The sequence below is a fragment of the Meles meles genome, chromosome 2 (genome assembly GCF_922984935.1).
Source record: "Meles meles chromosome 2, mMelMel3.1 paternal haplotype, whole genome shotgun sequence".
Lineage (NCBI taxonomy): Eukaryota > Metazoa > Chordata > Mammalia > Carnivora > Mustelidae > Meles > Meles meles.
The window spans coordinates 194,970,254-194,994,634 of record NC_060067.1 but is presented as its reverse complement, the minus strand read 5'-3'; the positions used below and the strand labels follow the sequence as shown (position 1 = coordinate 194,994,634).

At 47.2% G+C, this 24,381-nt stretch overlaps 1 pseudogene; it reads right to left on the bottom strand.

Annotated features, from left to right (window-relative positions):
• Positions 1–19,845: 19,845 nt before the first annotated feature.
• Positions 19,846–21,249, bottom strand: LOC123936701 (annotated as a pseudogene).
• Between the last annotated feature and the right edge of the window lie 3,132 nt (positions 21,250–24,381).

The following is a 24,381-nucleotide window of genomic DNA, read 5'->3' as shown; positions in this document are numbered from 1 at the left end:
CCCACGGGGACCCACGGTGAGAGGCCAGACAACGGTCTCAGGGTTATCTATGTTGCAATTCCCAGAACTTGTCGATATCACTTCCTACACAAACGGGACTTTGCTGGTGTTTAGGTGAAGGATTTTGAGGTGGGGAGATTATCCGGAATTAGCCGGGGGGGGGGGGGGGCGGTGCCCTACATGCAATCACAAGGGTCCTTCTAAGAGGAAGACACAGGGACATCAGGCTCCAGAGCAGAGAAGGGTCCGCGCTCATGGTAAATGCACGGGAAGAACTCTCAAGTCACTAGGACACAGGCCACTAGAAGCTGGGAAAGGCAAGGAAACAGATTCTCCCTGGAGCACTCAGAAGGAACCAGACCTGTCTGTAACTCACAGAGGCCAGGGAAAGCGATTCTGGACTTCTGATCTCCAGAGGACTAACTTGTGTTGTCTGAGGGCACTCCCTTGCGGATTTATTCCAGCAGCATTAGAAAATCCGCAGTTAGATGGCGACACTCCGGTTAGCTGTGGGAAGGCAGCACCACCCACGTGAGGAGAGCGCTGGGGATGGCCAGCCAGGTGGTGTGACGGGTCAGGTGTGTGGCTCAGTCACCCCACTCAGCTGGCAGCCACCCAGAGCTCACCTCCTCACCTCCAAGGGACGCCCCCTCACACCTGGGGAAGGTGCTGAGCTTCCCTGGGAAGAGAGAAGAACGTCCTGGCCTCCTGTGGTATCAGTAACCCGTCCCCCCTGCAAGAAGCAGGTAAGGGATGGATCTCTGACACCCCTTCCCCCGATGGCCTCCAGCGACAATCACAACTGAGCCATGGGCAGCATTCAAGTCTAGCAAGTTAGGTCTGCCAGGAACGGGCTGCACTTGCTTTTGGAGCATTTCAACACTTCCAGGCCGTGCTCGCTCCCACATGCTCTGGAATGCTTCTCGACACCCTGATCACTCCCGTGCGGCCCAGATGGGAGCTTTACCATGAGTGGCCCCCAAATCAAATCTGAGGCCTAGGAAGCCGTCTCAGCTGGAACCATCGAGACACGACGCGAGTCAGAGAGAAGTTTCGCACAGGTCAAGGCCGCCGAAGGCAGTGTGTCTGGCTTAGCTCTTAGTTTGTTCTTTGAAGAGCGGATCTGCGGCAACACCTAACCGAGTGGGCAGAACTCCAGCTCCGTGATGCTACTGCTGCGGGCTGCTCGACTGCACCGTGACTTTCTGAAGCGGGTGCTGGAGGGGAGGGCACGGCACCGGGGGACCCTCCGTGAGGCCACCCCGCTAGCCAAACCGACGGAGGCGTGGGTTGAGCGATCCTCCTCAAGTCCACACACATCCACAGCACTATAAGCGGGTTCAAACGACACGTGAAAGGTCACCCAGAGCCCCCCAGCTTTAGGCCCATCGCCAGAAGGGCAGCGTGACAAAGGGTAAAGAATGTGGGATGGGACGCTGCTGCCAGAGCCTGCAGGACACCATTTCGGCCTGTTTCTTGCTCTTCTTTCAGGACTGACAAATGCACAAAACCCTACAGGTTTCAGGGAGAAGGGACCCAGGCGCCCTCAGGGCTAGGATCAGGCGTCTGAGGGTGTTAAGCTGTACAACCGAAACCTCTTAACTCATTGGCCCGAGACTGGGTTTCGAGAGTCCTGGAATGCTCTTCCTATCAAACTCATCTGCCTGAGTCTCCTGTGAGGTTTTGGTCCCTCAAGGGCAATGAAGAAAGTCTATTACAGAGCCAGGCTGCCCGGGTTTGAATCCCAGCTCTGCCATTTATTAGCTGCGTGACCGTGACCATGGCCAGCTACTTATACATCTCTACCTCGGTCTCCACTGAGAAAAAATAAATAAATAAATAAACACTACCTACCTCACAGGACTGTGGTGACCACGAGACAGGTCAGTCTGTGTCCGTGTCTCAACAGCTCCTGGAAAAAAACATTCAATAAAGGCTATTAGTTTACCATTGAAAACAAGCAAAGGAGTCCCATAAAAGGTCATTACTGAACGACCAAGTTTTAAAATCGATAGTTTCTATAACCTATATGTTATGAGCAGGAAGGCTAGCTGTTGTAGTAGATGATCGCCAAGGGCTGTTGACTTCACACAGGAGAACTCTACTTCTTGCTCAGGGGAAATCGAAGTTAAAGCATGTGTCCTTGATGGGCAGGCAAGCAGCTCTCCAAGGGACGCCCTGCAGGGACCAGGCTTCCTTCCATCTCATGGCTCCACGTCCTCCACCTGGGACTTGTCTCACTGGAGCCAGTCAAAGGCGGACATGGAAGGAGTGCAGGGGAAGGTTTATGGGCCAGGCCTACAGGTGGGACCTCTCAAGTGACATCAGTCCTTTGGCCAGAACCCAGCCTATACTCTACCTGCAGAGAGGCTGGCCAGTTAACAGCGAGCATTCCCTACCACCCCCCCATCAAAAGATGTGTAGGGCAGGATGACATTGCCTTCAAAAACTCCCACCTCTGCCCCCCACATCTGAATTGGGTTTTGGTTTCTAGTTGAGTTTTAGTTTCTCCCTAGCCATGGCCCACTCAGAATTCAATATATTCCAGGGATTTCTGGATTGAGATACGCTCTGGGGAATGAGAATCCCCTCTATATCTCAAACTACAAATGTTAACACTTTCTCAAGTACCCAGAACTTTGTAAATGATAAGTTGGATTTTTCTCTCTTGCGGTAACATGCTTTCAGTTTAATCCATCACGTTTTGATATCCCCGGATTCAGATTGGTTAAAATAGGTCATCGAATGAGTAGCTGGTTTCTAGTTTATGCAAAAGAAAAAGAGTCTCAGAATCTACCATGTGAGAGACACACGAAACTGACATGCAGTGAGCAGGCTACAAAGTGGATGTGGTGAAACATCCACTTTTTTTTTTTTTTTAAAGATTTTGTTTATTTATTTGACAGAGAGAGAGACCAGAAGTAGGCAGAGAGGCAGGCAGAGAGAGAGGAGGAAGCAGGCTCCCTGCAGAGCAGAGAGCCCAATGCGGGGCTCGATCCCAGGACCCTGAGATCATGACCTGAGCCGAAGGCAGCGGCTTAATCCACTGAGCCACCCAGGCGCCCCGAAACATCCACTTTTAAGTGACAACAAAACTTCTTAATTATCGCCAAACTGCAAAACAGACTTAAAAGTTGGTAAAACTATCAGAAGCACCACAATTTATTCTTGACTTTACAAACAGCTATATTTTTTGTGTGTTTTGATAGACACTTAATTTTTTCTTAAATACTAACATTTTGGTTTCTAACAGGGAACAACAGGGATATATAGATTTGGTTGTGGTCTGCAGAAAGCTTCAAGGCAAATGGGCAAAACCTTTCAGAGTGGTGATGCCCCGAGGTATTACTACAAAACAAGGTCTGTTTGGTGAATGCCTCACCTTTAAAATATCCACACCATCGGTACAAAAGTGTGAATGAAGAAGTAAACATGGTAAAATATTTTTTTTTAAGGTGAAGTATGGGTAGAATAAAAAATAAGCCAGGAAGCAACAGAAAAAATTATATAACATACTAAAATTTGGCTATTACTGCCTAGAAATTACCAATGAAGGTTATAGAGTAGTTAAGAAATTTGAGGAATGGTCCTAAAACTGCTTCAAAAAAAGTTAGTCAAACCGAAATCTAACAGAAAAGCTTCCATATAAAACCCTGAAATCGAGGTTCCTAGTGATAAAGTATGCTTTACGAGATCCTAAATATATTTATTCCATAAGAGGGCTATAATGATCTATGATTGTTAGCTTTCTGGAAATTGAATCTTACTTCAGTACTGTTAGAGAGAACTGACAAAATAAAACCAGTTAACTAAATTGTTCCAGAAAACAGTTTGCTATTACAAAAAAACCATTTTGCTATGAAAGTCATTCCCATTCAAATCTAATGATAAATTTAGTAAATCAGCAAATGTGGCAAATTCAATGAATTCATCATCAGGCAAGTTTTATTTCCATAAAATCAAATTTTGGCAAATCAGTTTTCAATGCATTTACCTAAAATCAACCAATATCTGCTCCGTCCCTTTGCAAATAAAAGGCACCAGATTACAGTGGGACATCACCTGGGCAAAGGCCGGTCACGTTTTGTGTGAACTGACGGCAGTTCATGAACAATTCATCTGTCCCCCTTCCAGCCTTGAGCTCCTGCATTAGTTATTACAAACGCCTCCCTGGAAGGGAGGGTGTGGTGGCTGAACCTGCGGAAATGCGAAGGGGACACTGCTGCCAGCAAGGCCAAAAATGAGCCCATGTGTCACCCTTATTAGAAACCGCATGTAGCCTTGGGCATTTCCTGCCTTCATCAGCTCCGGTCCTCCCCAGGACTGCTGTAATGAATTACCATAACCTGGGTAAGACAACAGAAATGGATTCTTTCACAGTTCTGGAGCGTAGAAGTCCAAAGTCAAGGTGTCGGCAGGGCGGGGTTCAAATCTGTCCCATGCCTTTCTCTTGGCCTCTAGTCCTGCCGGTAGCCCTTGGCATGACTTTGCCCAAGGCTGCGGAACTCCAGTCTGCCTGTATTGCATGGTGTCCTCTCTGTGTCCTTACATCATCTTTATATATAGATACTTGTCTATATATAAATATCTATCTATATATACAAATTTTTAAAAATATTTATTTGTCTCAGAGAGGGAGAGCAAGAGGGAGGGACGGAGGGAAAGAGGATCCTTAAGCAGCCTCCCCACTGAGCAGGGAACCTGAGGAGGGGCTCAATGTCCCAACCCTGAGATCATGACCTGAGCTGAAATCACGAGTCGGCTGCCTAACCAACTGAGTCACCCAGGTGCCCCATCATCTTATAAAACAACAGTCATATTGGATTAGGACCCTCATCTTTTTTTTTTTTCCGAAGTGAGCAAAATATAAACATTAAACCAATTTACTTGGATGTAGAGGAACTTGTACACATTCTTAACTCTCATCTATGTTGAATTCTTAAAAAAATATTTTATTTATTTGACAGAGAAAGAGATCACAAGTAGGCAGAGAGGCAGGCAGGAACCAGGTTCCCTGCTGAGCAGAGAGCCCGATGCGGGGCTCAATCCCAGGACGCTGAGATCATGACCTGAGCCGACGACAGAGGCTTTAACCCACTGAGCCACCCAAGCGCCCCTATGTTGAATTTTTAGTAGCTTTTATTTTTTCTTTGCTTTGCTTTTTTAAAATTTTTGAGCACTTAAAAATAATTACTTTAATTTCAGAATTGTTACCTAAATTTTTGAGGCAAAAAATAAGATGAAGTTTAAATACAAATTTAATATAGAAATATCTCTATCTCTATATCTGGCATAGGACCCTCATCTTAACTAATTACATCTGCAATGACTGTATTTCCAAATAATGTTAGGACTGAGGGATCAGGACTTCAACAAATCTTTTCTGAGGACACAATTCAACCCCTAACACCACCTTTGCCCTCACTTTCCAAACGCTGTTGGTCAATGACTGTTGCTGTAAGCGATCTCTCCCATGCCCTTTGTCATTTCTCTTTTTCTAATATATCTGAACAATAATTTTCAATGGTAAGTCAGACATACCAACACACTTGACTGACACCAAAGCAGCTTTGGCTGAATTAAACTTTATAAAATCTCTTGCTAAAATCCTGGCTAAAACAGAAAACACAATTTTGTCCTTTTTTCATCTTATTTTTCTGCAATAGCTTCACTTGCCCTAGCAATCTGCAGTTCATATTTTCTGGAACGATTCCAACTTAGTGTCATTTTATCCTTTTTCAGTAAAATCGGTATAGAGATCACTTAAATGCAATATTTGTTTCTTAAGGCCTCTTGAGCAAACAAATTCACAAATAAAAAAACCTATGTCAAGAGTCCCAATTTGGAGATCAGAAAATTTGTCACTAACTGACGGAGATTAAAAAATAAGAGTCTGGTAGTATCTGGACGGTGTAGTCAGTTGAGCATCTGACTCTTGGCTTTGGCTAGGTCTTGATCTCAGGGTGGTGAGATGGATGTCTGTGTCAACCTCTGAGCTCAGCATGGAGTCAGCTTGGGATTCTTTCCCCTCCCTTTGCTCCTCCCCCCACTCACACGCTCCCTCCCTCTTAAATAAATAAATAAATAAATAAAATCTTAAAAAAAAAAAAAAAAAGTCTGGTGAAAACTGGGGCAGGACAGTATATGGGAGGACACTGACCTCTGGAGAAAAGTCCAGGACATGAGCATGAAAGCCAGGATAGGCCCGGGCACATCTAACTTCTCTCCCTATGGATGTCACACAAAGGAAGGACACCATGATTTTATAATTTAGTTCTTAGTGGAAAATGTCCATCCTCCTATTCTTCCTGGTAATTATCTGAAGAAGGAACTTGAAACCAAGAAGAGGAAGTAGCACAAGAGTTAACACTGGCAAACAAAAGGCTTATCAGCTGGGAAGAAGCCAATAAGGAGAGCAAAGTCAGGCCAGAAACTGTGCACAATCCTGGTGGCAGGTTCATCCTCTGACCCACCACCAGAGCTGGGGCCTGGCCAGAGGGTTTCAGAATCTATTTTCATAGGACAAGCTAAGATACAGAATGAAGAAAAATTCAAGATATGCCATGAGAGAAGAGAGTTTTCTCTCAACAGAAAGACTGGAGGAAAGGAACCTAAGTGACAAAGAAAGGAAAAGGGAGAAAAACAGATCTCTGATGTGAGACAGCCAATCTTGGTCTCTGTGTTTGTAACAGAAAAAAAAGGAACAGCTATCAGGGCGTTTGGGGGTCAAGATAATCCAAGCAAATATCTACTGAGCACCAGCGAAGGAAATGCGCTGGAAACTCAGGATATGAATAGGAGCAGAGGCACTATCTGGACTTACAAACTTATCAGACTTACAAACGAATGATGATACTATAGGATAATTACTACAGTGGAGGTAGGATGAAAGGGAAGTGGGAGAGGTATGCCATCTATCTCCTTGGTGCATCTCAGAAGGCATGTCTGTGCAGAATTTACCGATGGCTCCCAACTGGCTCTAGGAAAAAGCCTAAAAATCCCCTGTAAATTCTGGCAAGGAAAGCATCATTACCTGATTTGTGGGACAGAAAGATCTTTCTGGGAAAACTTCCAAATTCATTCCCAAGGGCAACATTACTCTCATACCAAAACCAGACAAAGACACCACAAACAAACAAAACTACAGCCAATATCACTGATGAAAATAGATGCAAAGATCCTCAACAAATTATTAACAAACCAAATTCAGCAATAAATTAAAAGAATCATTCACTAGGCACCTGGGAGGCTCAGTCAGTTAAGTGTCTAACTCCTGATTTTGGCTCAGGTCATGTACTCAGGCTTGTGAGATGGAGCTGGGCATGGAGCCTGCTTAAGAGACTCTCTCTCCTTGTCCCTCTGCCCTTCTCCCCACCTCCAACTTGCTCTCTCTCTCAAAAAAAAAAAAAAAAAAAAAGAAAGAAAAGAAAAAAAAAAATAAAGAAAAGGCTCATTCACCATGATCAAGTGGGGTTTATTCCAGGGATTCAAGGATAGTTCAATATTTGCAAATCAGTCAATATGGTACATTAGATCAGCAGGTAAAAAACATAAGATCATCTCAAAAATGCAGAAAAAGCATCTGACAAAATACAATATCAATTCATGATAAACTCTCAACAAAGTGGGTTTAGAGGGAACATACTTCAACATAACAAAAAAGCCATGTATGAAAAAACCACAGCTAACATCACACTCAATAGTGAAAAACTGAAAGCTTTTCCTCTAAAAGTAGACAAAGATGTCTAAAAAAGACAAAGATGTCCACTCTCACCACTTTTATTCAACATAGTACTAGAAATCCTAGCCATAGCAGTCAGAGAAGAAAAAGAAATAAAGGCATCCAGATTGGTAAGGGAAAAGTAAAAGTGTCTCTATTTGCAGATAACATGACATTATAAATAGAAAATTGTAAAGGCTCAACCAAAAAATTATTAGAGCTGATAAATGAACTCAGTAACGTTGCAGAATACAAACTTAATACCCAGAAACTGGTAGTGTTTCTATACACTAATAATGAAGTAACATAAAGACAAATTAGGAAGATAATCCCATTTACAACTGCACCAAAAGAATAGAATACCTACGAATAAGTTTAAAGAAGGAGGTGAAAAACCTATGCTCTGAAAGTTATAAAACACTGATGAAAGAAATTGAAGGTGTTACAAACAAATGAAAGATATACCATGCTCATGGATTGTAAGAATTCATATTGTTAAAATGTCCATACTACTCAATCTATAGTTTCAGTGCAGTCACTATCAAAATACCAAGAGCATTTTCCACAGAACTGGAAAGAATAATACTAAAAATTGTATGGAACCACAAAAGACTTCAAAGAGGCGCACCTGGGGGGCTCAGTGGGTGAGTCTCCGCCTTTGGCTCAGGTCATGATCTCAGGATCCTGGGATCGAGCCCCGCATTGGGCTCTCTTTTCGGCGGGGAGCCTCCTTCCCCCTCTCTCTCTGCCTGCCTGTCTGCCTACTTGTGATCTCTCTCTCTTGGCCAAATAAATAAATTTTAAAAAGACTAAAAAAAAAAGTGGGGGATCTTTAAAAAAAAAAAAATAGCCAAATCTGTATGGTGACTGGTGATGATTCCACTCATCATGGTGATCACTGACTTATGGTTAGAGTTGTCAATCCACTATGATGTCCTTGAGAGAGAAGAACAAAGCTGGAAGTATCACAATCCCAAATTTCAAGGCATAACTACAGCACTGTATTTTTTAATACTGTATGGTACTGACACAAAAATAGATATAGCTCAAGGGATCAGGGTAGAGAGCCCAGAAATAAACTTACGCATCTACACTCAATTAATCTTTGACAAAGGAGGCAAGAATATAAAATGAGAAAAATACATTATGTGCAATAAGTAGTGCTGGGAAAATTGGACAGCTACATGCAAAAGAATGACCACTTTCTCAAACAATATACAAAAATAAACTCAAAATGGATTAAAGACCACTTAAATGTGAGAACCTTAAATTCCTAAAAGAAAACATAGGCACTAATCTCTTGGACATTGGTCTTAGCAACATATTTGTGGATAGGTCTCCTTATGCAAGGGAAACAAAAACAAAAACGAACTATGAGGACTACAGCAAAAAAAAGCTTCTGCACAGCAAAGGAAACTATCAACAAAACTAAAAGGTGACTTACTGAATGGAAGAAGATATTTGCAAATAATATATCTGGTAAGAGGTTAATGTCCAAAATATGTAAAGAACTCATACAACCTAAAACCAAAGAAACACAACAATCCGATTAAAAAATGGGCAGAGGACCCAAATAGACATTTTTGCAAAGAAGACATAAAGATGGCCAACAGACACATGAAAAGATACTCCACACCACTAATCATCTGGGAAATGTAAATCAAAAGCACAGCGAGCTGTCACTTTACTTTAGTCAGAATGGCTAGTATTAAAAAGAGAAGACACGGGGCGCCTGGGTGGCTCAGTGGGTTAAAGCCTCTGCCTTCGGCTCAGGTCATGATCCCAGGGTCCTGGGATCAAGCCCCGCATTGGGCTCTCTGCTCAGCAGGGAGCCTGCTTCTTCCTCTCTCTCTGCCTGCCTCTCTGCCTACTTGTGATCTCTGTCTGTCAAATAAACAATAAAAAATAAAATCTTAAAAAAAAAAAAAAAGAGAGAAGACACAAGTGCTGATGAGGATGTAGAGAAAAAAGAAACCCCAGACACTGCTGGTGGGAGATACACACACACACACACACACACACACACACACACACACGAATATCAGTCATAAAAAATGAAATCTCATTTCCAACAACATAGATGAACCTGGAGGGTAATGCTAAGTGAAACAAGACAGAGGAAGATAAGAATCACGTTTCGCTTATACGTGGAATCTGAAAAGCAAACAAAAATAAACAGACTCTTAAATACAGAGAACAAACTGGTGGTTGCCAGAGAGGAAGTGGGTAGGAGGACGGGTGAAATGGGGGAAGGGGATTAAGAGACACAAACTTCCAGTTATAAAACAGAATCGCAGAGATGAGCAGTGCGGCACTGGGAATATGTCGGTAACACTATAATAACACTATAATAACACTGTTTGGTGACAGACGGTGACTATGCTTAGCGTGGTGAGTGCCGAGTTATGTACAGAATTGCCAAATCACTACGTTGTACATCTGAAACTAACGTGCCACTGGATGTCAATTATACTTCAAGAATAATTTTGTTTAAAAGATCTTTCTAGACCTTTTTTGGAGGTTGGCATAGAGGGAGAGAGAATGGGAGCAGAAATGCTTAATATAAGGCTATTGTATCTGAACAAGGTCTTGGCAGTGGGATGGGGGACTGGCAGGTGAGGGGCGGTTAAAGAGCAGAGGTGAAGAGATTTAAGAAACATCACGAAGAGTGCTTGCCAAGTGGGGAAAGGAGGCCCAACAACAACGCTCTGAACTGTCCAGGCCGCTGCATGTGGCAGCAATCCCTGGACACGTGAAACAGAAGACAGGAATACTGGAATGCGTTCAGGCATGCTGCGGAACGTGATGGTCCTGTCCCAAAATGCTGAGTGTAACTGATCTGCCCAAGGGGCATCTAGGTGGAGAGACAGAGCAGGGGTTCAGGAGAAAAGTCTCTAAGGAAGACAGAGATTTTCGCCTGCTGAACCCGTGGGTACAGTTGAAAACGTGGTTGTGAGTGCAGTCACTCAAGCCGAGTAGGAAGGGTAAGGAAAAAACCTACGTAGCTGGGGACAGAATCCAGAGAACATTCATATTGAAAGGACGGGCCGAGGTAAAAAGAAAAACCCATGGAGGAGCTTGAGGACAGTTCAGAAATCACAGAAGACCAGGAGAGCAGGGTCACAAAAACCAAGTGAGGAGGGAGCTTCAAGAAGGAGGATGCACCTGCACCAAATGCCGGAACAAGTCAAATGTCCACCTGGTCTGAGCACGGAGACGCACAGGACGGTTTTGCAGGGGCAGTGAATATAGAAGCTGGATTTCAGGGGACGGCGGCTGGTTACAAGTGAGAAGGAAGAAGAGACAGAGAGTGGAGCCCATTCTTGCTAGGTGCTTGGCTAAGAACTGAGAGAAAGAGAGCTAGAAAAAAAAAAAAAAAAACAGAGGCAGGCGAGTTTTTATTGTTGCTGTTTATTTCAGGACAGGACATGGACATTTTGGGTAGGTTTCTATGCTAGGGCGAAGGAGCTAGGGAATGGAGATGGATGACACAGAAAAAGAAGGGGTGACCATGGAGCAAGGTCTTAGAGGCAGGAGGTTAATGGGATCCAGAAAGCAGGGGCCAGGTGAGCGGCAAGGAAAGCGAAGCTAGCCCCTGAGAGGAGGACCAGCTCCTTCTTGCAGGGGTGGGGAGGACGTAAGAAGGAATGTAACCCAGGAGGGGTGTGGGTAGAGAGGAGGGGCAGAGAGTTCACCTTAGCAGTAACTACTTTCTTTGTGAAGTAAGACACAGAGACCTCTCCAGAACAGAGGGTTGAGAGAGTCTGGAATTACAACCGAGGAGACTAGGACACATGTGTGAGCACCACTAAGGGTCCATTTGGGGCTGGATGTCCTCAAAGTGGGGGTTGGGGGGGGGACACCCATGCTGCTTTGTAAGTACCAGACTCAGGAGCCTGGCTGAACAGAAGACAGATGTGAACAGATGTGACTCTGTGCTTGCCGGTCTGCTGAAGCAAGGGGCCAGAAGCTAGGAGAGCTGGTAAGAGAGGACTTGAATGATATAGCGTGGGACACGATAAGCAGGGGCTCATCATGCCTGGAGAACGTCGAGAAGACCAGAACAGTGATGAGCATGGGATGGGAAGCAGGACGTTTCTTCACAGCACCTGCCTCCGAGCACCATGAAGTCCTTGTTTGCTTGTTCGCCTGCAGCTGCTCCGGGTTCTAAGTGAGAAGGGACCGTGTCTCCTTGGCCTGCCCACCACCACATCTCAGAGCCTTGCCGAGTCCCTAGAGCATAGCAGGTGCTCATTAAATCTTTGTGGGATGTCGAAGGAGAGAGTTGGAAGGCCAGGAGAGACTGGAGGAGGATCAGAGAGGCACTTGGAATATTCCCCAGGGATAACGGGACCCAAGGCAGAGCAGCTGCTGTGGTGGCTGAGGCAGAGTGGAGAGAGAGCACCACAGAGGTAAAGAAGTGAAAACACACACACACACATACACTCTCTCTCTCTGAGCTTCTGGGTCACAGTTACGGTGGTCTGGAAGTGGAACTGTGGGGCTGAGAAGGTGGTACTTGCTAGTACCCTGTGGTAGGGGAGTCGTGGGACAGGAGAGAATGAGCGACTCAACAACAGGTTTCTTTCTTTTTCTTTCTTTCTTTTCTTTTCTTTTTTTTTTCTTTTTTAAAGCGACGCTATGAGAAGAGGTGCAAATTTAGGGGATGAGGGCACTAAGCTGTGTTGAGCATCCTGAGTTTGGGACAGCCAAGACATGATGGAACAAGACTCTGGAAGCGGGGAGCTGCGTCAGAGGCGGCCTCACGAGCAGGACTTCTCAACCTTGGATGCACACTGCCAACACCTGGAAAGTTCTGAAAAATAGGACGCCTGGGCCCTGGGCTCAGATCTTCCGATGTAGTAACAGGCTTGCGTCACGATAAAGCACCAAAGGCAATTCGGGTGGGCGGCCGGGATGAGACCCTCTGGCACCGAAAGGAGGGTGCAGAGCCTGCAGCACAGCCCTCCGCCCGCTCCCCCTTACGAGCCAGGGGACCGTGGGCAAGTCATTGGTCTTTCCCCTCCTGAGTGTTCCCCCCGGAAAATGAGGATTGTCACACTTCCAAGAACTGAAACCATTAAAGAATACGTGTAAAGTGCCTAGCCCCATTCCCGGGACATATGACAGCCCAGGCAGGGCTTCTCAGCAGGCCCGAGTCTGGGGAAGGGCAGAACTCTCGGCCTGCGTGCCCGAAGAGAGTGGGGCTTTCTGTGGGCTAGGAAGGGAAACGAGTCTCCCCAGCCTGTGACGCACAAAAGGACGCCCACTGTGTGCACATGGTCTGGTGGCTCACACTGCAGTCTTCAAGACATACCACGGGGTACAGGAGGCAGCCGGAAGTCTCACCCCTTGAAGCAGGGTGCTGGCGGCCAGGACTCGGCTGGGGTACGAGCTTGGAAGTGCGACAAATCCAAGTGCTCCCGCGGGTGCTGGGCTAGTCTGCAGGGAGCACCACTGCGTGCCAGGCAGGCGCCCTTCAGTCTGTAACCAAAGTGACGGAGCCCCTACTGTGTGCTAGAGGCCATGCTAAGTCCCAGGGAAATCATGATAAACCCCGCAGAGATGGTCAGGACCCTGCAGCCCGCAGACCCTCCTCCTCGACATCCGCCCTTCTGTCCCCGCCCCAGCACCCCCACAATCACCGCCATTGGCACCCCGTCATTTCTCTCACGGATTCCGGCAAGAGCCTCTCACTGTTCTCCCCGTCGCCGGTAGCGAGCTCCTCCAGTTCACTCTACACTCAGATCACACGTCAGTTACCAAGTCGTCACTCAACAACTGTAAAGAAGCTGCATGGTTACGCATCACGACACAAGCACACACTGCCAGGACGATATATTAGGGGAAGTGACCCCAAACCGAGAGAGGCGGGGCGGGCAGATCTCTCCGGCTTGCCCACCCTCCCCGTGGCTCCTCCGTGCCCTGCCTCACACACTCCCTCGGCCTCGATCGCCCCACCGCCCATGCCATTTCTCCCCAGACTACCTTAACCCACATCCTCCTTGGGGCTCCTCCTGCCCATACCCTGCCCCCCAGCCACCACCGTCCACCAGCACTGGGCGACCCTCGGACCTCTAAGTCCTCACTGCAAGGGGCTTTTGCAGGTGACCGAGCCTCTATTTCCCACCATACCCAGCAGCTGACACGATTCCGGGAGAACTGGTCAGGGTTCAGAGAAACAGAACCAACAGGGGTATGTGTGTGTGTGTGCGTGTGTGTGTATATGCACACGCATGCGAAAGGGAGAAGGAGCGACAGACCAACGTTTATAAGTCATTGGCATGTGTGATCCTGGAGGCTGACAAGTCCCAGCCCCGCAGAGGAGTGGAGAGCGGGAACCAGAGCCCAGGTCTCCTGGCAGGAGAGCTCAGCCAGGAGCTGTGCCCAACACTGCAGTGAGGACTGCCTGAGAACTCAGGGGGCAGGAGAAACCCCACTGATGCTGGAAGGCAAAGCATTCCGAAGGGTTCCAAGCCACTGGTGTCAGGATCCAGGTGCTGATTCCCCTTCCGGGCAGGGCAGCGTGGGCCCCTCAGCAGCTGTGCACCACCCCCCAACCCCGGTCCTGTATCTGATGGGAGCAGTGCAGGGCTAAGCTCCACTTTGCAAGACTTAACCTTGACCTTCCACCTCCTGAGCAAAGAGAAGCAAGTTCACCAACCTGCCTTTCTTCTTTTTGCCCTCCCTTCTTTCAATATTTATTTGAAGCCTTTCTCCATGCCAGGTCCAGTGCAGAGGATGTTAAGGATGAATAAGCCAGAGTCCCCGTCTCAGAGAGCTCCCTTTTCGGTGGGTGGTGTGGCAGGGCTGTGATGGTGCTCGGTGCTGGGTGTTGCCCCCTTGCCTACACTTCGCACTGTAAGGACCTATTTAGAAACTGTCCCTGCTCCCCTTCCCCCAGGGGATTTACTTGGAAACAAGTCCTGGAAACCAGCTCCAGGTAACAAAGCCCAGATACAAGGGTGGGTCAGGCCAGGTGGAGACATCCGATCAGTGGGGGATTGCATACTGTCTCCCTAGCTACCAAGGAGTAGGGACCCCCGCCTTCTGGGAGCCTTTTTGGCGCCAATCCTAATCAAGGTGTAATAGGCTGGTTCTAATGTCTACTAGGGTAAATTGTAATTCAATTGGTCACCTGTGTGTGGCCAGGCCCAACAGCATGGCCTTTGCCCTTAAAAGCTAGACTGTGAAACAGAGAAGGGTCACCCTCACTTGTAAGAGGTGCGTCCCCGAATGTTCAGTTAGATTCTTGATGCTTGGTGCGAAATAAAGCTTTGCTTGACCTTCGCTTTATATCAGTCTCGCTCCTTTAATCACGGACCCATTATTGGGGCATAACAACACTTGACCCATCTCCCTGGGAAGCCAGCCCTTTGTACGTGCTGACTGCCTGTTCACTAATATTCTTGTTCACCCCTTCCAATTTATACAAACAAATACTCTGGCCAGGGGCACCTGGGTGGCTCAGTGGGTTAAAAAGTCTCTTGCCTTCGACTCAGGTCGTGATTCCAGGGTCCTGGGATCAAGCCCCACATTGGGCTCTCTACTCAGCAGGGAGCCTGCTTCCTCCTCTCTCTCTGCCTCTCTGCCTACTTGTGATCTTTGTCAAATAAATAAAATCTTTAGAAGAAAAAAAAAGAAAAATACTCTGTCCAGAGAGATGAGGCACCCCAGCAAGACACAGCTGGTATCCAAACAGCAAGTCCAAGGCAAACAGACTTGTTTCTTTTAAGCCCGAAAGCTCGCAGCCCAGGTGGGTCAACACGTCCTAGAAATTGTTAAATCATTCCAACCACTAGAGGGCACCAGCCAACCCCCGATCTGTCCAAACCCGCCCAGCATTATGGTTGCAGATCCCTAATACTAATTAATACTGTTTATCTCTTCTCAAAACGAGGCTTGCAAATCAAACAAGCTTTAAACTGATCACACAGACCTTCCTCTTGACCCAAGAAGAGGGTAAGGGGAGAGGGAATCAACTGGCCTAATTCAAAGAAGAAAGGTCACAGATAAGAAATGGATCAGAACTAATGACAAAGCATTTTTTATACCCATGCTCATCATAACCTCACTTTATTGACAAGCCATTGTATGACAATGGTTAGGGACCACTGCATCAGAATCAAAGATACACATCCAAGGACCACACCATGGGAAATTTTTTTTTTAAGGAGGCTCATGCCCAGCATAGGGCCCAGCGTGGGGCTTGAACTCATGACCCTGAGATTTAGATTTGAACTGAGATCAAGAGTCTTGAGCTGAGATCAAGGCACCCCAGATATTCCTTTTAATAAGCCAGGAATGGGACCCCGGGATATGTGGTGTCAAAAAGGCTTTGGTGTATAAAAAAGCTTAGGAGTCATTGCTATATAACTGGAGTATCAAAAATGTGGACATGAAGAGAGAGAAAACTGAATTCAAACATCTGATGATTGCGGGTTAAGTTGCACCTTTGGGGGCTGTAAGGAGAATAAATCTACAAGGTCGCTGGGCGTACTGAGAACTGCCTTCCTGCTTGAGGCAGCAGGTGCATCTGGTTGTTGGATGGTGGGTGTGAGTTATTAGCTGAGAAGTGCTCTTCCCTGACTTCTGATCTCAAAGGGATCAAGGCTATGGCAAGGCCAGGCATCCTGCTGGAAAGGGGGCTGGTGCTGGAGTTAGGTCAGCCTCATTTGTATTCAGCTCTACCCTTTAATGGTTTTATGCCCTTGGGTCAAGTGTCCTTGAATTCCCCACACCTCTCCATAAAATAAACATGATACTCATCTCACTGTGGGGATTCAATGAGCAGAGATTGGAAAGCACTTAGTGGAAGGGAGGGGAGGGATGCTGGCTGTGTGCTGACCTTTACTATTATTAACCTAGGAGGAAGAAGAGCAGCACACCACCCACCACTGCCCTCTGCAGGATGCCAGTGGCCTGGGCTCTGTGTGGATCTGTGCTAAGTGGACACACCCCATGACATCCCCCACCCCCCCGCCGGCCCCCGCCCCCATCTCTGGTAGTTTATGGGGACAACAGTCTTTCCTGGCATGTGGTCTGAATTCACCACCTGATAGCCTTACAACACTCCTTTTCTGAGTATCTCCTTCTAGAACCATCTGCACTGTGGCTCTTAGTCCTAGCAGCTTTCTGAGCTCTTCTTCTTCCCCTCCGATGACCCCTTCCTGGTTGGTGGCCTTCTCCCTCTCTCTTTACCCATAAGCATCACCCAGAATTCTGTCCTTGGCCCTCCTCCCCTTCTCCTTGAAGCTCTTAAGTGATTTCATCCCCTGTCACGGTCTGCGGGTCCCTATACATGGACACTGACCTTTTTATCTCGGACCTGCAGTTTCATATCCTACCTGTCTTCCGGGCACACAGTTATGGGTGTTCATGAGCCTTAGCATTTAGAGGCCCCAAATTAAATCAGTCATCTTCTGCACCTCCTGCCCTGTATCCATGCCTGTCTTACATCTTTCCCTTATTGCTAATCTCAGTGGAGTCACTGTGTAGTCAATTCCCCAAACCAGAAATCCAGCAATGATCTTCCCCCATCTTCTCTGGCCACGCTGAATCCTTCCCAGGTCCTGCTGATTTTCTCCCTCCAACACGTTCAGCCATCTCCAACTCTCATGCAGGACCTCAGCCTCTTTACCTCCACCTGTGACGGAAGCTAAACTGCTTTGCGCTGAGCCTGCCCCCCATCCATTCCCTACTCGAAATTCCTGGTCTAGTAAGACTACCTTGTGGTTTCCCCAAACTAGAAAGCCATTCCATGCCCTTAGGCCCCTCTCTGTGCCAATGACTTTACTGAGAGCACTCCTCCCGCCTGACTTTTCTTGGCTGCCTCTTACTCTGGTGCGTTGAATGGTGGTTTCTCAAAAGTTATGTCCATCCAGACTTGTGGCTGTTCCATTATTTGACAAAAGGTCTTTGCACATGTTATTAAGGATCCTGGGATGAAATCATCCTGAATTATCCAGGTGAGCTCTAAGTCCAATGACAAATACGACAAATGTCCTTATAATGTCATGCGGACAACCATGTAAAGACAGGCAGAGACCAGAGTTATGCTGCTCCAAAGGAGTCCCTGTGCCACACGGAGCTGGAAGAGCCAAGGAACAAAATCTCCTAGAGCCTTCAGAGGGCCCACGGCGCTGCTAACCCCTCCATTCTGGACTTCTAGCTTCCAAAATGTAAGAAAATTAATTTCCATTATTTGAAGTGATCGCATTTGTGGCGGCCCCAGGAAACAATGCACTCACTCACCACTGAGAACTCGATTCTCGCATCATCTCCTCCAGGAAGTCCTCCGGGGTTCCTCTCACCATCACCTGCCTCCTGCCAGCTTGTGTTAGAGTCCCTTCCCGGGTCTGCCGCACTCAATAAACTCCTGAGAGGCAGCGCCAGGGTTCTGATCTCCACCGTCACATGAAGGGTCAGCACTGTTCCAGGAAGACAGCGTGGGATCACCCCATGCGGAGGTCGGCCCCTGCACACCTGCTCGGGGCCAGGCGCTGTGGCAGGAACTTCACGGACATTACCTCGCTGAGAACTCTCAGTAAGCCGAGGAAGGAGGTATCAGCTCTGCTTCACGGAGGAGAAATGCTGGGGCAGCGTCTGGCCCAGGACCTCCGCAAAAGCAGAGTTGGAATTCACATCCAGATCTCCTTGATTCACAGGTCCTGGCGAGCGTGAGCACGGCGTTTTCAAAAGACCTGTGGCCAATTAGAAGAAGGATGTTCGAAAAGGGTGGGGAAAAGAAAGACTGCGTCTTAATTAGCTAGGTCCGAGCCAGCGCCATCGCGCATGCGTGTGTGCGTGCGTACGTATGCGTGCGTAGGGGCGCGCATGTGTGAGTGTGCACGTGCGCGCGCACGTGTGTGTGCGATGACAAAGGCATAGGTTATAAACCAGAGATGACCTAGCTCATTATGCAGCCTAAACACAGCAGCCTTAATCCTGAGGCCTGGGAGCAAGGAGTCCTGTGATGGAGAAGGGATAAGGAAGGACGAAGAGGGAGAAGGGAAAAGGGAAGGAGGACGGGAAGCAGGAGGGGCAGCTCCACTAAGGTTGGAAACGGAGTGTGCTTTTCCATTCTCCTCCACCCCCTACTCCCTCTGGTCCAGCCCTCGGGACTCCTTCTGGCCTCTGGGCAGAGACTGTCTGAGCTCTCCCTGTGGTACTTCATCAGGTTCGGGAGGCTAAATAATGGCCCCGAAAGACAACCACGTCCCAGTTCCTGGAGCCTGTGAATCTTACAAATGTCACCCGCAAAAAAGGACTTTGCATACTTGATGAAGGTAAGCATCCTAAGGTAGGGAGATTGACCAGGTGGGTCTGAAATACAAGCACAGGTATCCTTCGGTGAGCGGGGCAGGTAGGGAGGAGAAGGTGGGCTGACCCTGCAGACACAGATTGGGGAAAGCAAACATAAGTCAGGGAGTGCTGGACCTAGGAAGCTGGAACGGTGAGAAGCAGATCCTGCTCTAGGCCCTGCTGACACCAGATTTCCACCCCTCCATCCCCCATACCCCACCCCACCACTACTAATTTCAGACTTCTGGCCTCCTGTGAGACAATAAATTTCTCTTGTTTTGGGTTTATGGTAATTTGTTTATGGTGATTGTTACAGCAGCCACGTGAAAGGAATACACCAGGTCTTCCAAAATTATACTCAATCTCAATCAAAACTTATTTTCTTGACAGCATCCTTTAATTTTTTGTTGCAGAGGACCAAAATCGAGTTAGATCAATTCACCCTAAGGAGAGTCCTTAATGCTCTAAGAGGCGATGAAATTTTTAAAGGAGGGGATTTCAAATTCTTCAAATTCTTTTTTTTTCTCTCTCTCTCTCATTCAACTTTTGTTTTAATGGGTCTCAAAATTCTGTGACAGATTTTTGGTCAAGTTGTTTCCATTACAAACTACTGATTTTAAAAACTGATAACTTAAAACTGCCACACACACACGCAAAAACACAAATGGTCCACAAAACATTCTCCTTGCCTTCTGAAGGTTTTACGATGCCTTGTTATCATCAACCAGTCTTTTACTTAAATGGCCAACTGACACAAACGACTCTGAGACCGTTCTCCCACCACTAATTAAGAGTTGGATGGCAGGTATTGGAAAGAATATTCATTTAGTCTTCTGAGCTTTCTGGGCAGACTTGGTGACCGGGCCATCTCCAGCTGCCTTCTTGTCCACTGCTTTCATGACACCCACAGCAACCATCTGTCTCATGTCCTGAACAACAAAACTGCCCAGAGAAGGATAGTCCGAGAAGCTCTCAACACACAGAGACTTGCCAGGAATCATATCAACAATGGCAGCATCACCAGAGTTCAAGAACTTGGGACCATCTTCCAACTTTTTTTCAGAACGACGATCTATCTTCTCCTTTGGCTCAGCAAACTTGCAAGGAACGTGAGCTGTGTGACAGTCCAGGACAGGTACATCTCCAGCACTGCTCTGGCCTGGAAGATGCAGGATAATCACCTCAGCGGTGAAGCCAGCTGCCTCCATGGGTGGATCATTTTTTGCTGTCACCAGCCACACTACCACAACGAACATCTTTGACAGATACCTTCTTGGCACTGAAGACACTGTCTTCTTGACACTGTCCCAGGAAGACCTCACTCAAAGCCTCATGGTGCATTTCAACAGAATTGACTCCAGTTGTAACACTGACTGGAGCAAAGGTGACCAGTATCCTGGGTTTCAGAACACCAGTCTCTGTTTGGCCCATAGGGACAGTACCAATACCACCAATTTTGTAGACGTCCTGGAGAGACAGAAGCAATGGCTTGTCAGTTGGACGAGATGGTGGCAGAAGGCAATCCACAGCTTCCAGCAGCGTGGTTCCACTGGCATTCCCATCTTTACAGGTGACTTTCAATCCCTTGAACCAAGGCATGTTAGCACTTGGCTCCAACATGTTGTCACCATTCCAACCAGATGTTGGCACAAAAGTTACTGTGTTGGGGTTGTAGCTAATTTTCTTAATGTAGGTGCTGACTTCCTTAACGATCTCCTTGTATACTTATACTGTCCAACTGTAGGACAGCTCAGTGGAACCCATTTTGTGAACACCAGCAATTAGTTCTTTCACACCAGTGTGGAAGCCAGAAGGGCACACCCATGGGTCTGCCCATTCTTAGAGACACCTGCTTCAGATTCACCAACACCAGCAGTGATAACCAGGACAGCACAGGCAGCCTGAGATGCGCCTGCAATCATGCTTTTGATAAAGTCTCTGTGTCCTGGAGCATCAATGATGGTCACATAGTACTTGCTGGTCTCGAATTTCCACAGGGAGATATCAATGGTGATACCTGTTTACATTCGGCTTTTGGTTTTTCTAAGACCCAGGCACACTTGGAAGGGGCCCTTTCCCATCTCAGCAGCCTCCTCTTCAAATTTTTCAGTAGTTCTTTTGTCTATCCCACCACGTCTGTAGATCAGATGACCAGTAGTGGTAGACTTGCCAGAATCCATGACTCCAGTGATGATGATGTTGATTTGAGTCTTTTCCTTTCCCATTTTGGTTTAGGTTGAGCACCATTTTTCATAACACCTGTGTTCTGGCTGCAAACCCATTGCAAAAAAGCTAAAATTCCTCAAATTAAGGTCTCATTGGTGAGACTAATGTAAAATAGCATGGATGGAAACTGTAAGCAGTGAGGTACAACCTGGAAGGTGGGAGGACAATAAACAGGCAGATTACAAATGAAGGTCTCCCCCAGAAGGGCTGTCCCCTTAGTAGGGTCCTTCTTATGACCTGTGAGAACTTACAGATTCTTCAAACACCCTACATTCTTTCTCAGTGGCTTGGATGTCACCGCATCCAATGCCAGGCACACAGTGAATGCTGGATCTGACGGTGAATGAATGGAGAGGAAAGGGAGGAAGAGGAGGAGCTGGCCTGTCACCTCCAGGCACGCATGGGATCAGGTGACCCACCCTCAACCTCTGTGATTACAGCCCATGCAATGGAACTGTTACTAACATTGCTGTAATGTACATGTCTCCCCAGCCTGAATCTTTCCCCCAAGTTCTCAGTCATGTGTTGTAACTTACAATACTTTCTTATTTTCAGTAACATACACCTCTAGTTTTCTGTGCAAATTTATCCCGTAGAGCAGATGAAATCTTCATGCTATAGAAAGAGCCAAAGCTATGAGCCAAAGCTGCTCAGGGGTAACTTCTGGATCCACTCAAGTTAACTAAGTGCAAAAAGTTTTTATTATCAACCCAAAAAGCCAGTTACTGAGAATAATCAAAGATAAAGGACACCTTTCACGGCATCTGCAGCACACTTTCCGAAGCAATATTAACATCCAAATATGGGAGGCAACAGCCTCATCTCTCCTGCAATCTCCTTAAAAGTAGTATTTCTCAGTGTTTATATTTATTCTCCCCCCTAATTCTTGTAGTTCTCTTTAAAGTTCAAAAATAAATGGTAAAATCGGACAACATGGGGTCTGCCTATGGAAATAGCTCGAGCACGGATGCCAAAATAATCCTCAGGGCTCCTCTCCCAGTGTTTGCTTCATTCAACAAAACAATGTGGGAAAACTACATTTGAGAGCATCTACTACTTTCAAGTGCTACATAGACAGGAAGGAAACAAGTCATTGCACATAGGAGACAACACTCAAGGGAAGTAGTGCAAATGCCCTACAGAATATCTGGACAAGCAGAGCTACAAAGCCCCCTTTGTTCCTGGGAAGCCTTTCAATCTAGCAATTAAGGCATACCACCTAGGATACCTAGGATACCACCTCTTCCTTTGCTCTCCCACTGCCGCCCGCCCGGGGTAGCCGTTCCTACCTGGGATTGGTCCATCAGGCCACCGTCAGTTGTTAAATACCAAATGGTGCCTCCGGCTTTAGCCGGAGCAGTGCTTCTGGAACTCTGAAGTACACTGGAGTCCACAGAGGGCCTTGTTCCAGTGCAGATTTGGATTCGGTTTGGTCCAGGGTGGAGCCAGAGGTTCTGTGTTCCTCATGAGCTCCCAGGTGGCTGGTCTGGGACGTACAGTTGGAGTAGCAAGGGATTAGCATGCTTTGTTTTTCCTTAAAACAAAGCCAACCCAACTTCTGAAGGCATGAGATTCCAGTAGCAGGTGTGGAAGTCAAGATTTCCATAAGGGTGGAAGGAAGCGGAAGAGCCTTTGGATAAAGGGTGGTGCTAAGTGGCAAGCGTGGTTTCAGAGCTGCTGGCCCGGTCAGCAAAGACTGACAGGTACTGTACCAAAAAACAGAAAGCAAAGAACAGACTGCTTCAGAAACGAGAACAAAGGAGATATGGACAAAGCCCTGGGAAATCTATGATGAGCACAGGTTTCCCAAGTCTCTGGACTCCTTCCAGCACCTTCTGTGTGTGTCCTCATGGTCGGAGCGACTGCAGTTACACTGGCCCTCCTTATCTTCATCAGGTTGCACGGACAGGCACTGACCCCCCACATATTTCCTGTTGATCCCATCACTGAGCTGAGAATATTACTGGTGATCAGAGCAGGGTGAGGAAGCAGGAATACTGAGTAAGGAAAAGTCCAGAGAAGTTGCCAGCCTAAGAGGATACCCGATACATGCCTGCTGGAATAGGCATAGGTAATGGCCATTGTGTTGAGGCTGCTGGACTGGAGCCATCAGTAGAATATTTTCTCCTTTCCTAGAGTGCCAGCCCATGGGCCATGTCCTTTTCTGCTGGGTATTCCCAACTTCTGGCTCCTCTCAGGATTCACAACATGCTGCCATCACAGCCCTTGTGAGAAGGAGGAGCACGTAAAGGGGGCCCAAGGACGCAGCTGATGCCTCCAACCACAGTCACGCCAGCCAACGGCAGGCAGCCGGATGTCCTACAGAATGCTTGCCAACGTTAAGTCACAGCGCCCTTGACTAGACTCTCCTGCACAGTAACAGAGAGGAAGCTGAAGCAGCTGGCCCTGGAGGTCACACAGCAAATCCACAAGCAGGGGAACACTCTGAGCCAGCAGCTTGGTGTGCACCACCAGGCAGCCTCAGGTCTTCCCCTCACCCCCCAGACGCTCCCGCAGTGAAATGGTGTGCTGGATATGATGGCCTTTCGGGTTCCTCTCAGAGGAAGCATCCTGCCATCCCCACATACTGTGACGCTACTGACTTCAGAAAGAGAGCCTAGGAATTCAACTCCCTTTGTCCCTCCTCTTGCTGGTCCTGAGAAGTGGAGTAGGGTCCGCCAGAGCCCTGTTTTCTCCACTCTCTGGCAAAGACTCACATTTTCTCACTTGATTAAATCCCCAGTCCCATTAATGAAACTAGAAAAACCTGCTCTCTTGTATTAGAGGCGAGTGTTGGAGGGAGAGCTCTGAAACCACCCAGAACACTTTGTCTTAGAACAATTTGGCTAAAATGGCCAAATATTCACTACATTTTTCTCGTTCTATTCACTTCCTCTTCCCCTTCCCAAATCCATAAACCCTCAGTTTCTAGAACTGGAAAGAAACCCTTAAGACTCCTTCTTTGCAGTGTTTGGAACCTACAGGTCAACTCTATAAGGGAAAAAAAAAAAAGCAATGCTCACAACCCTAACATACATGTTCTGCTTGTGAGAGCAGTGTTCTCCACAAAGGTCTTCAGATGCTAGGAGTCTAAGTGTGGACTAATATTTGGTTAGCATTGTCTAATTTCT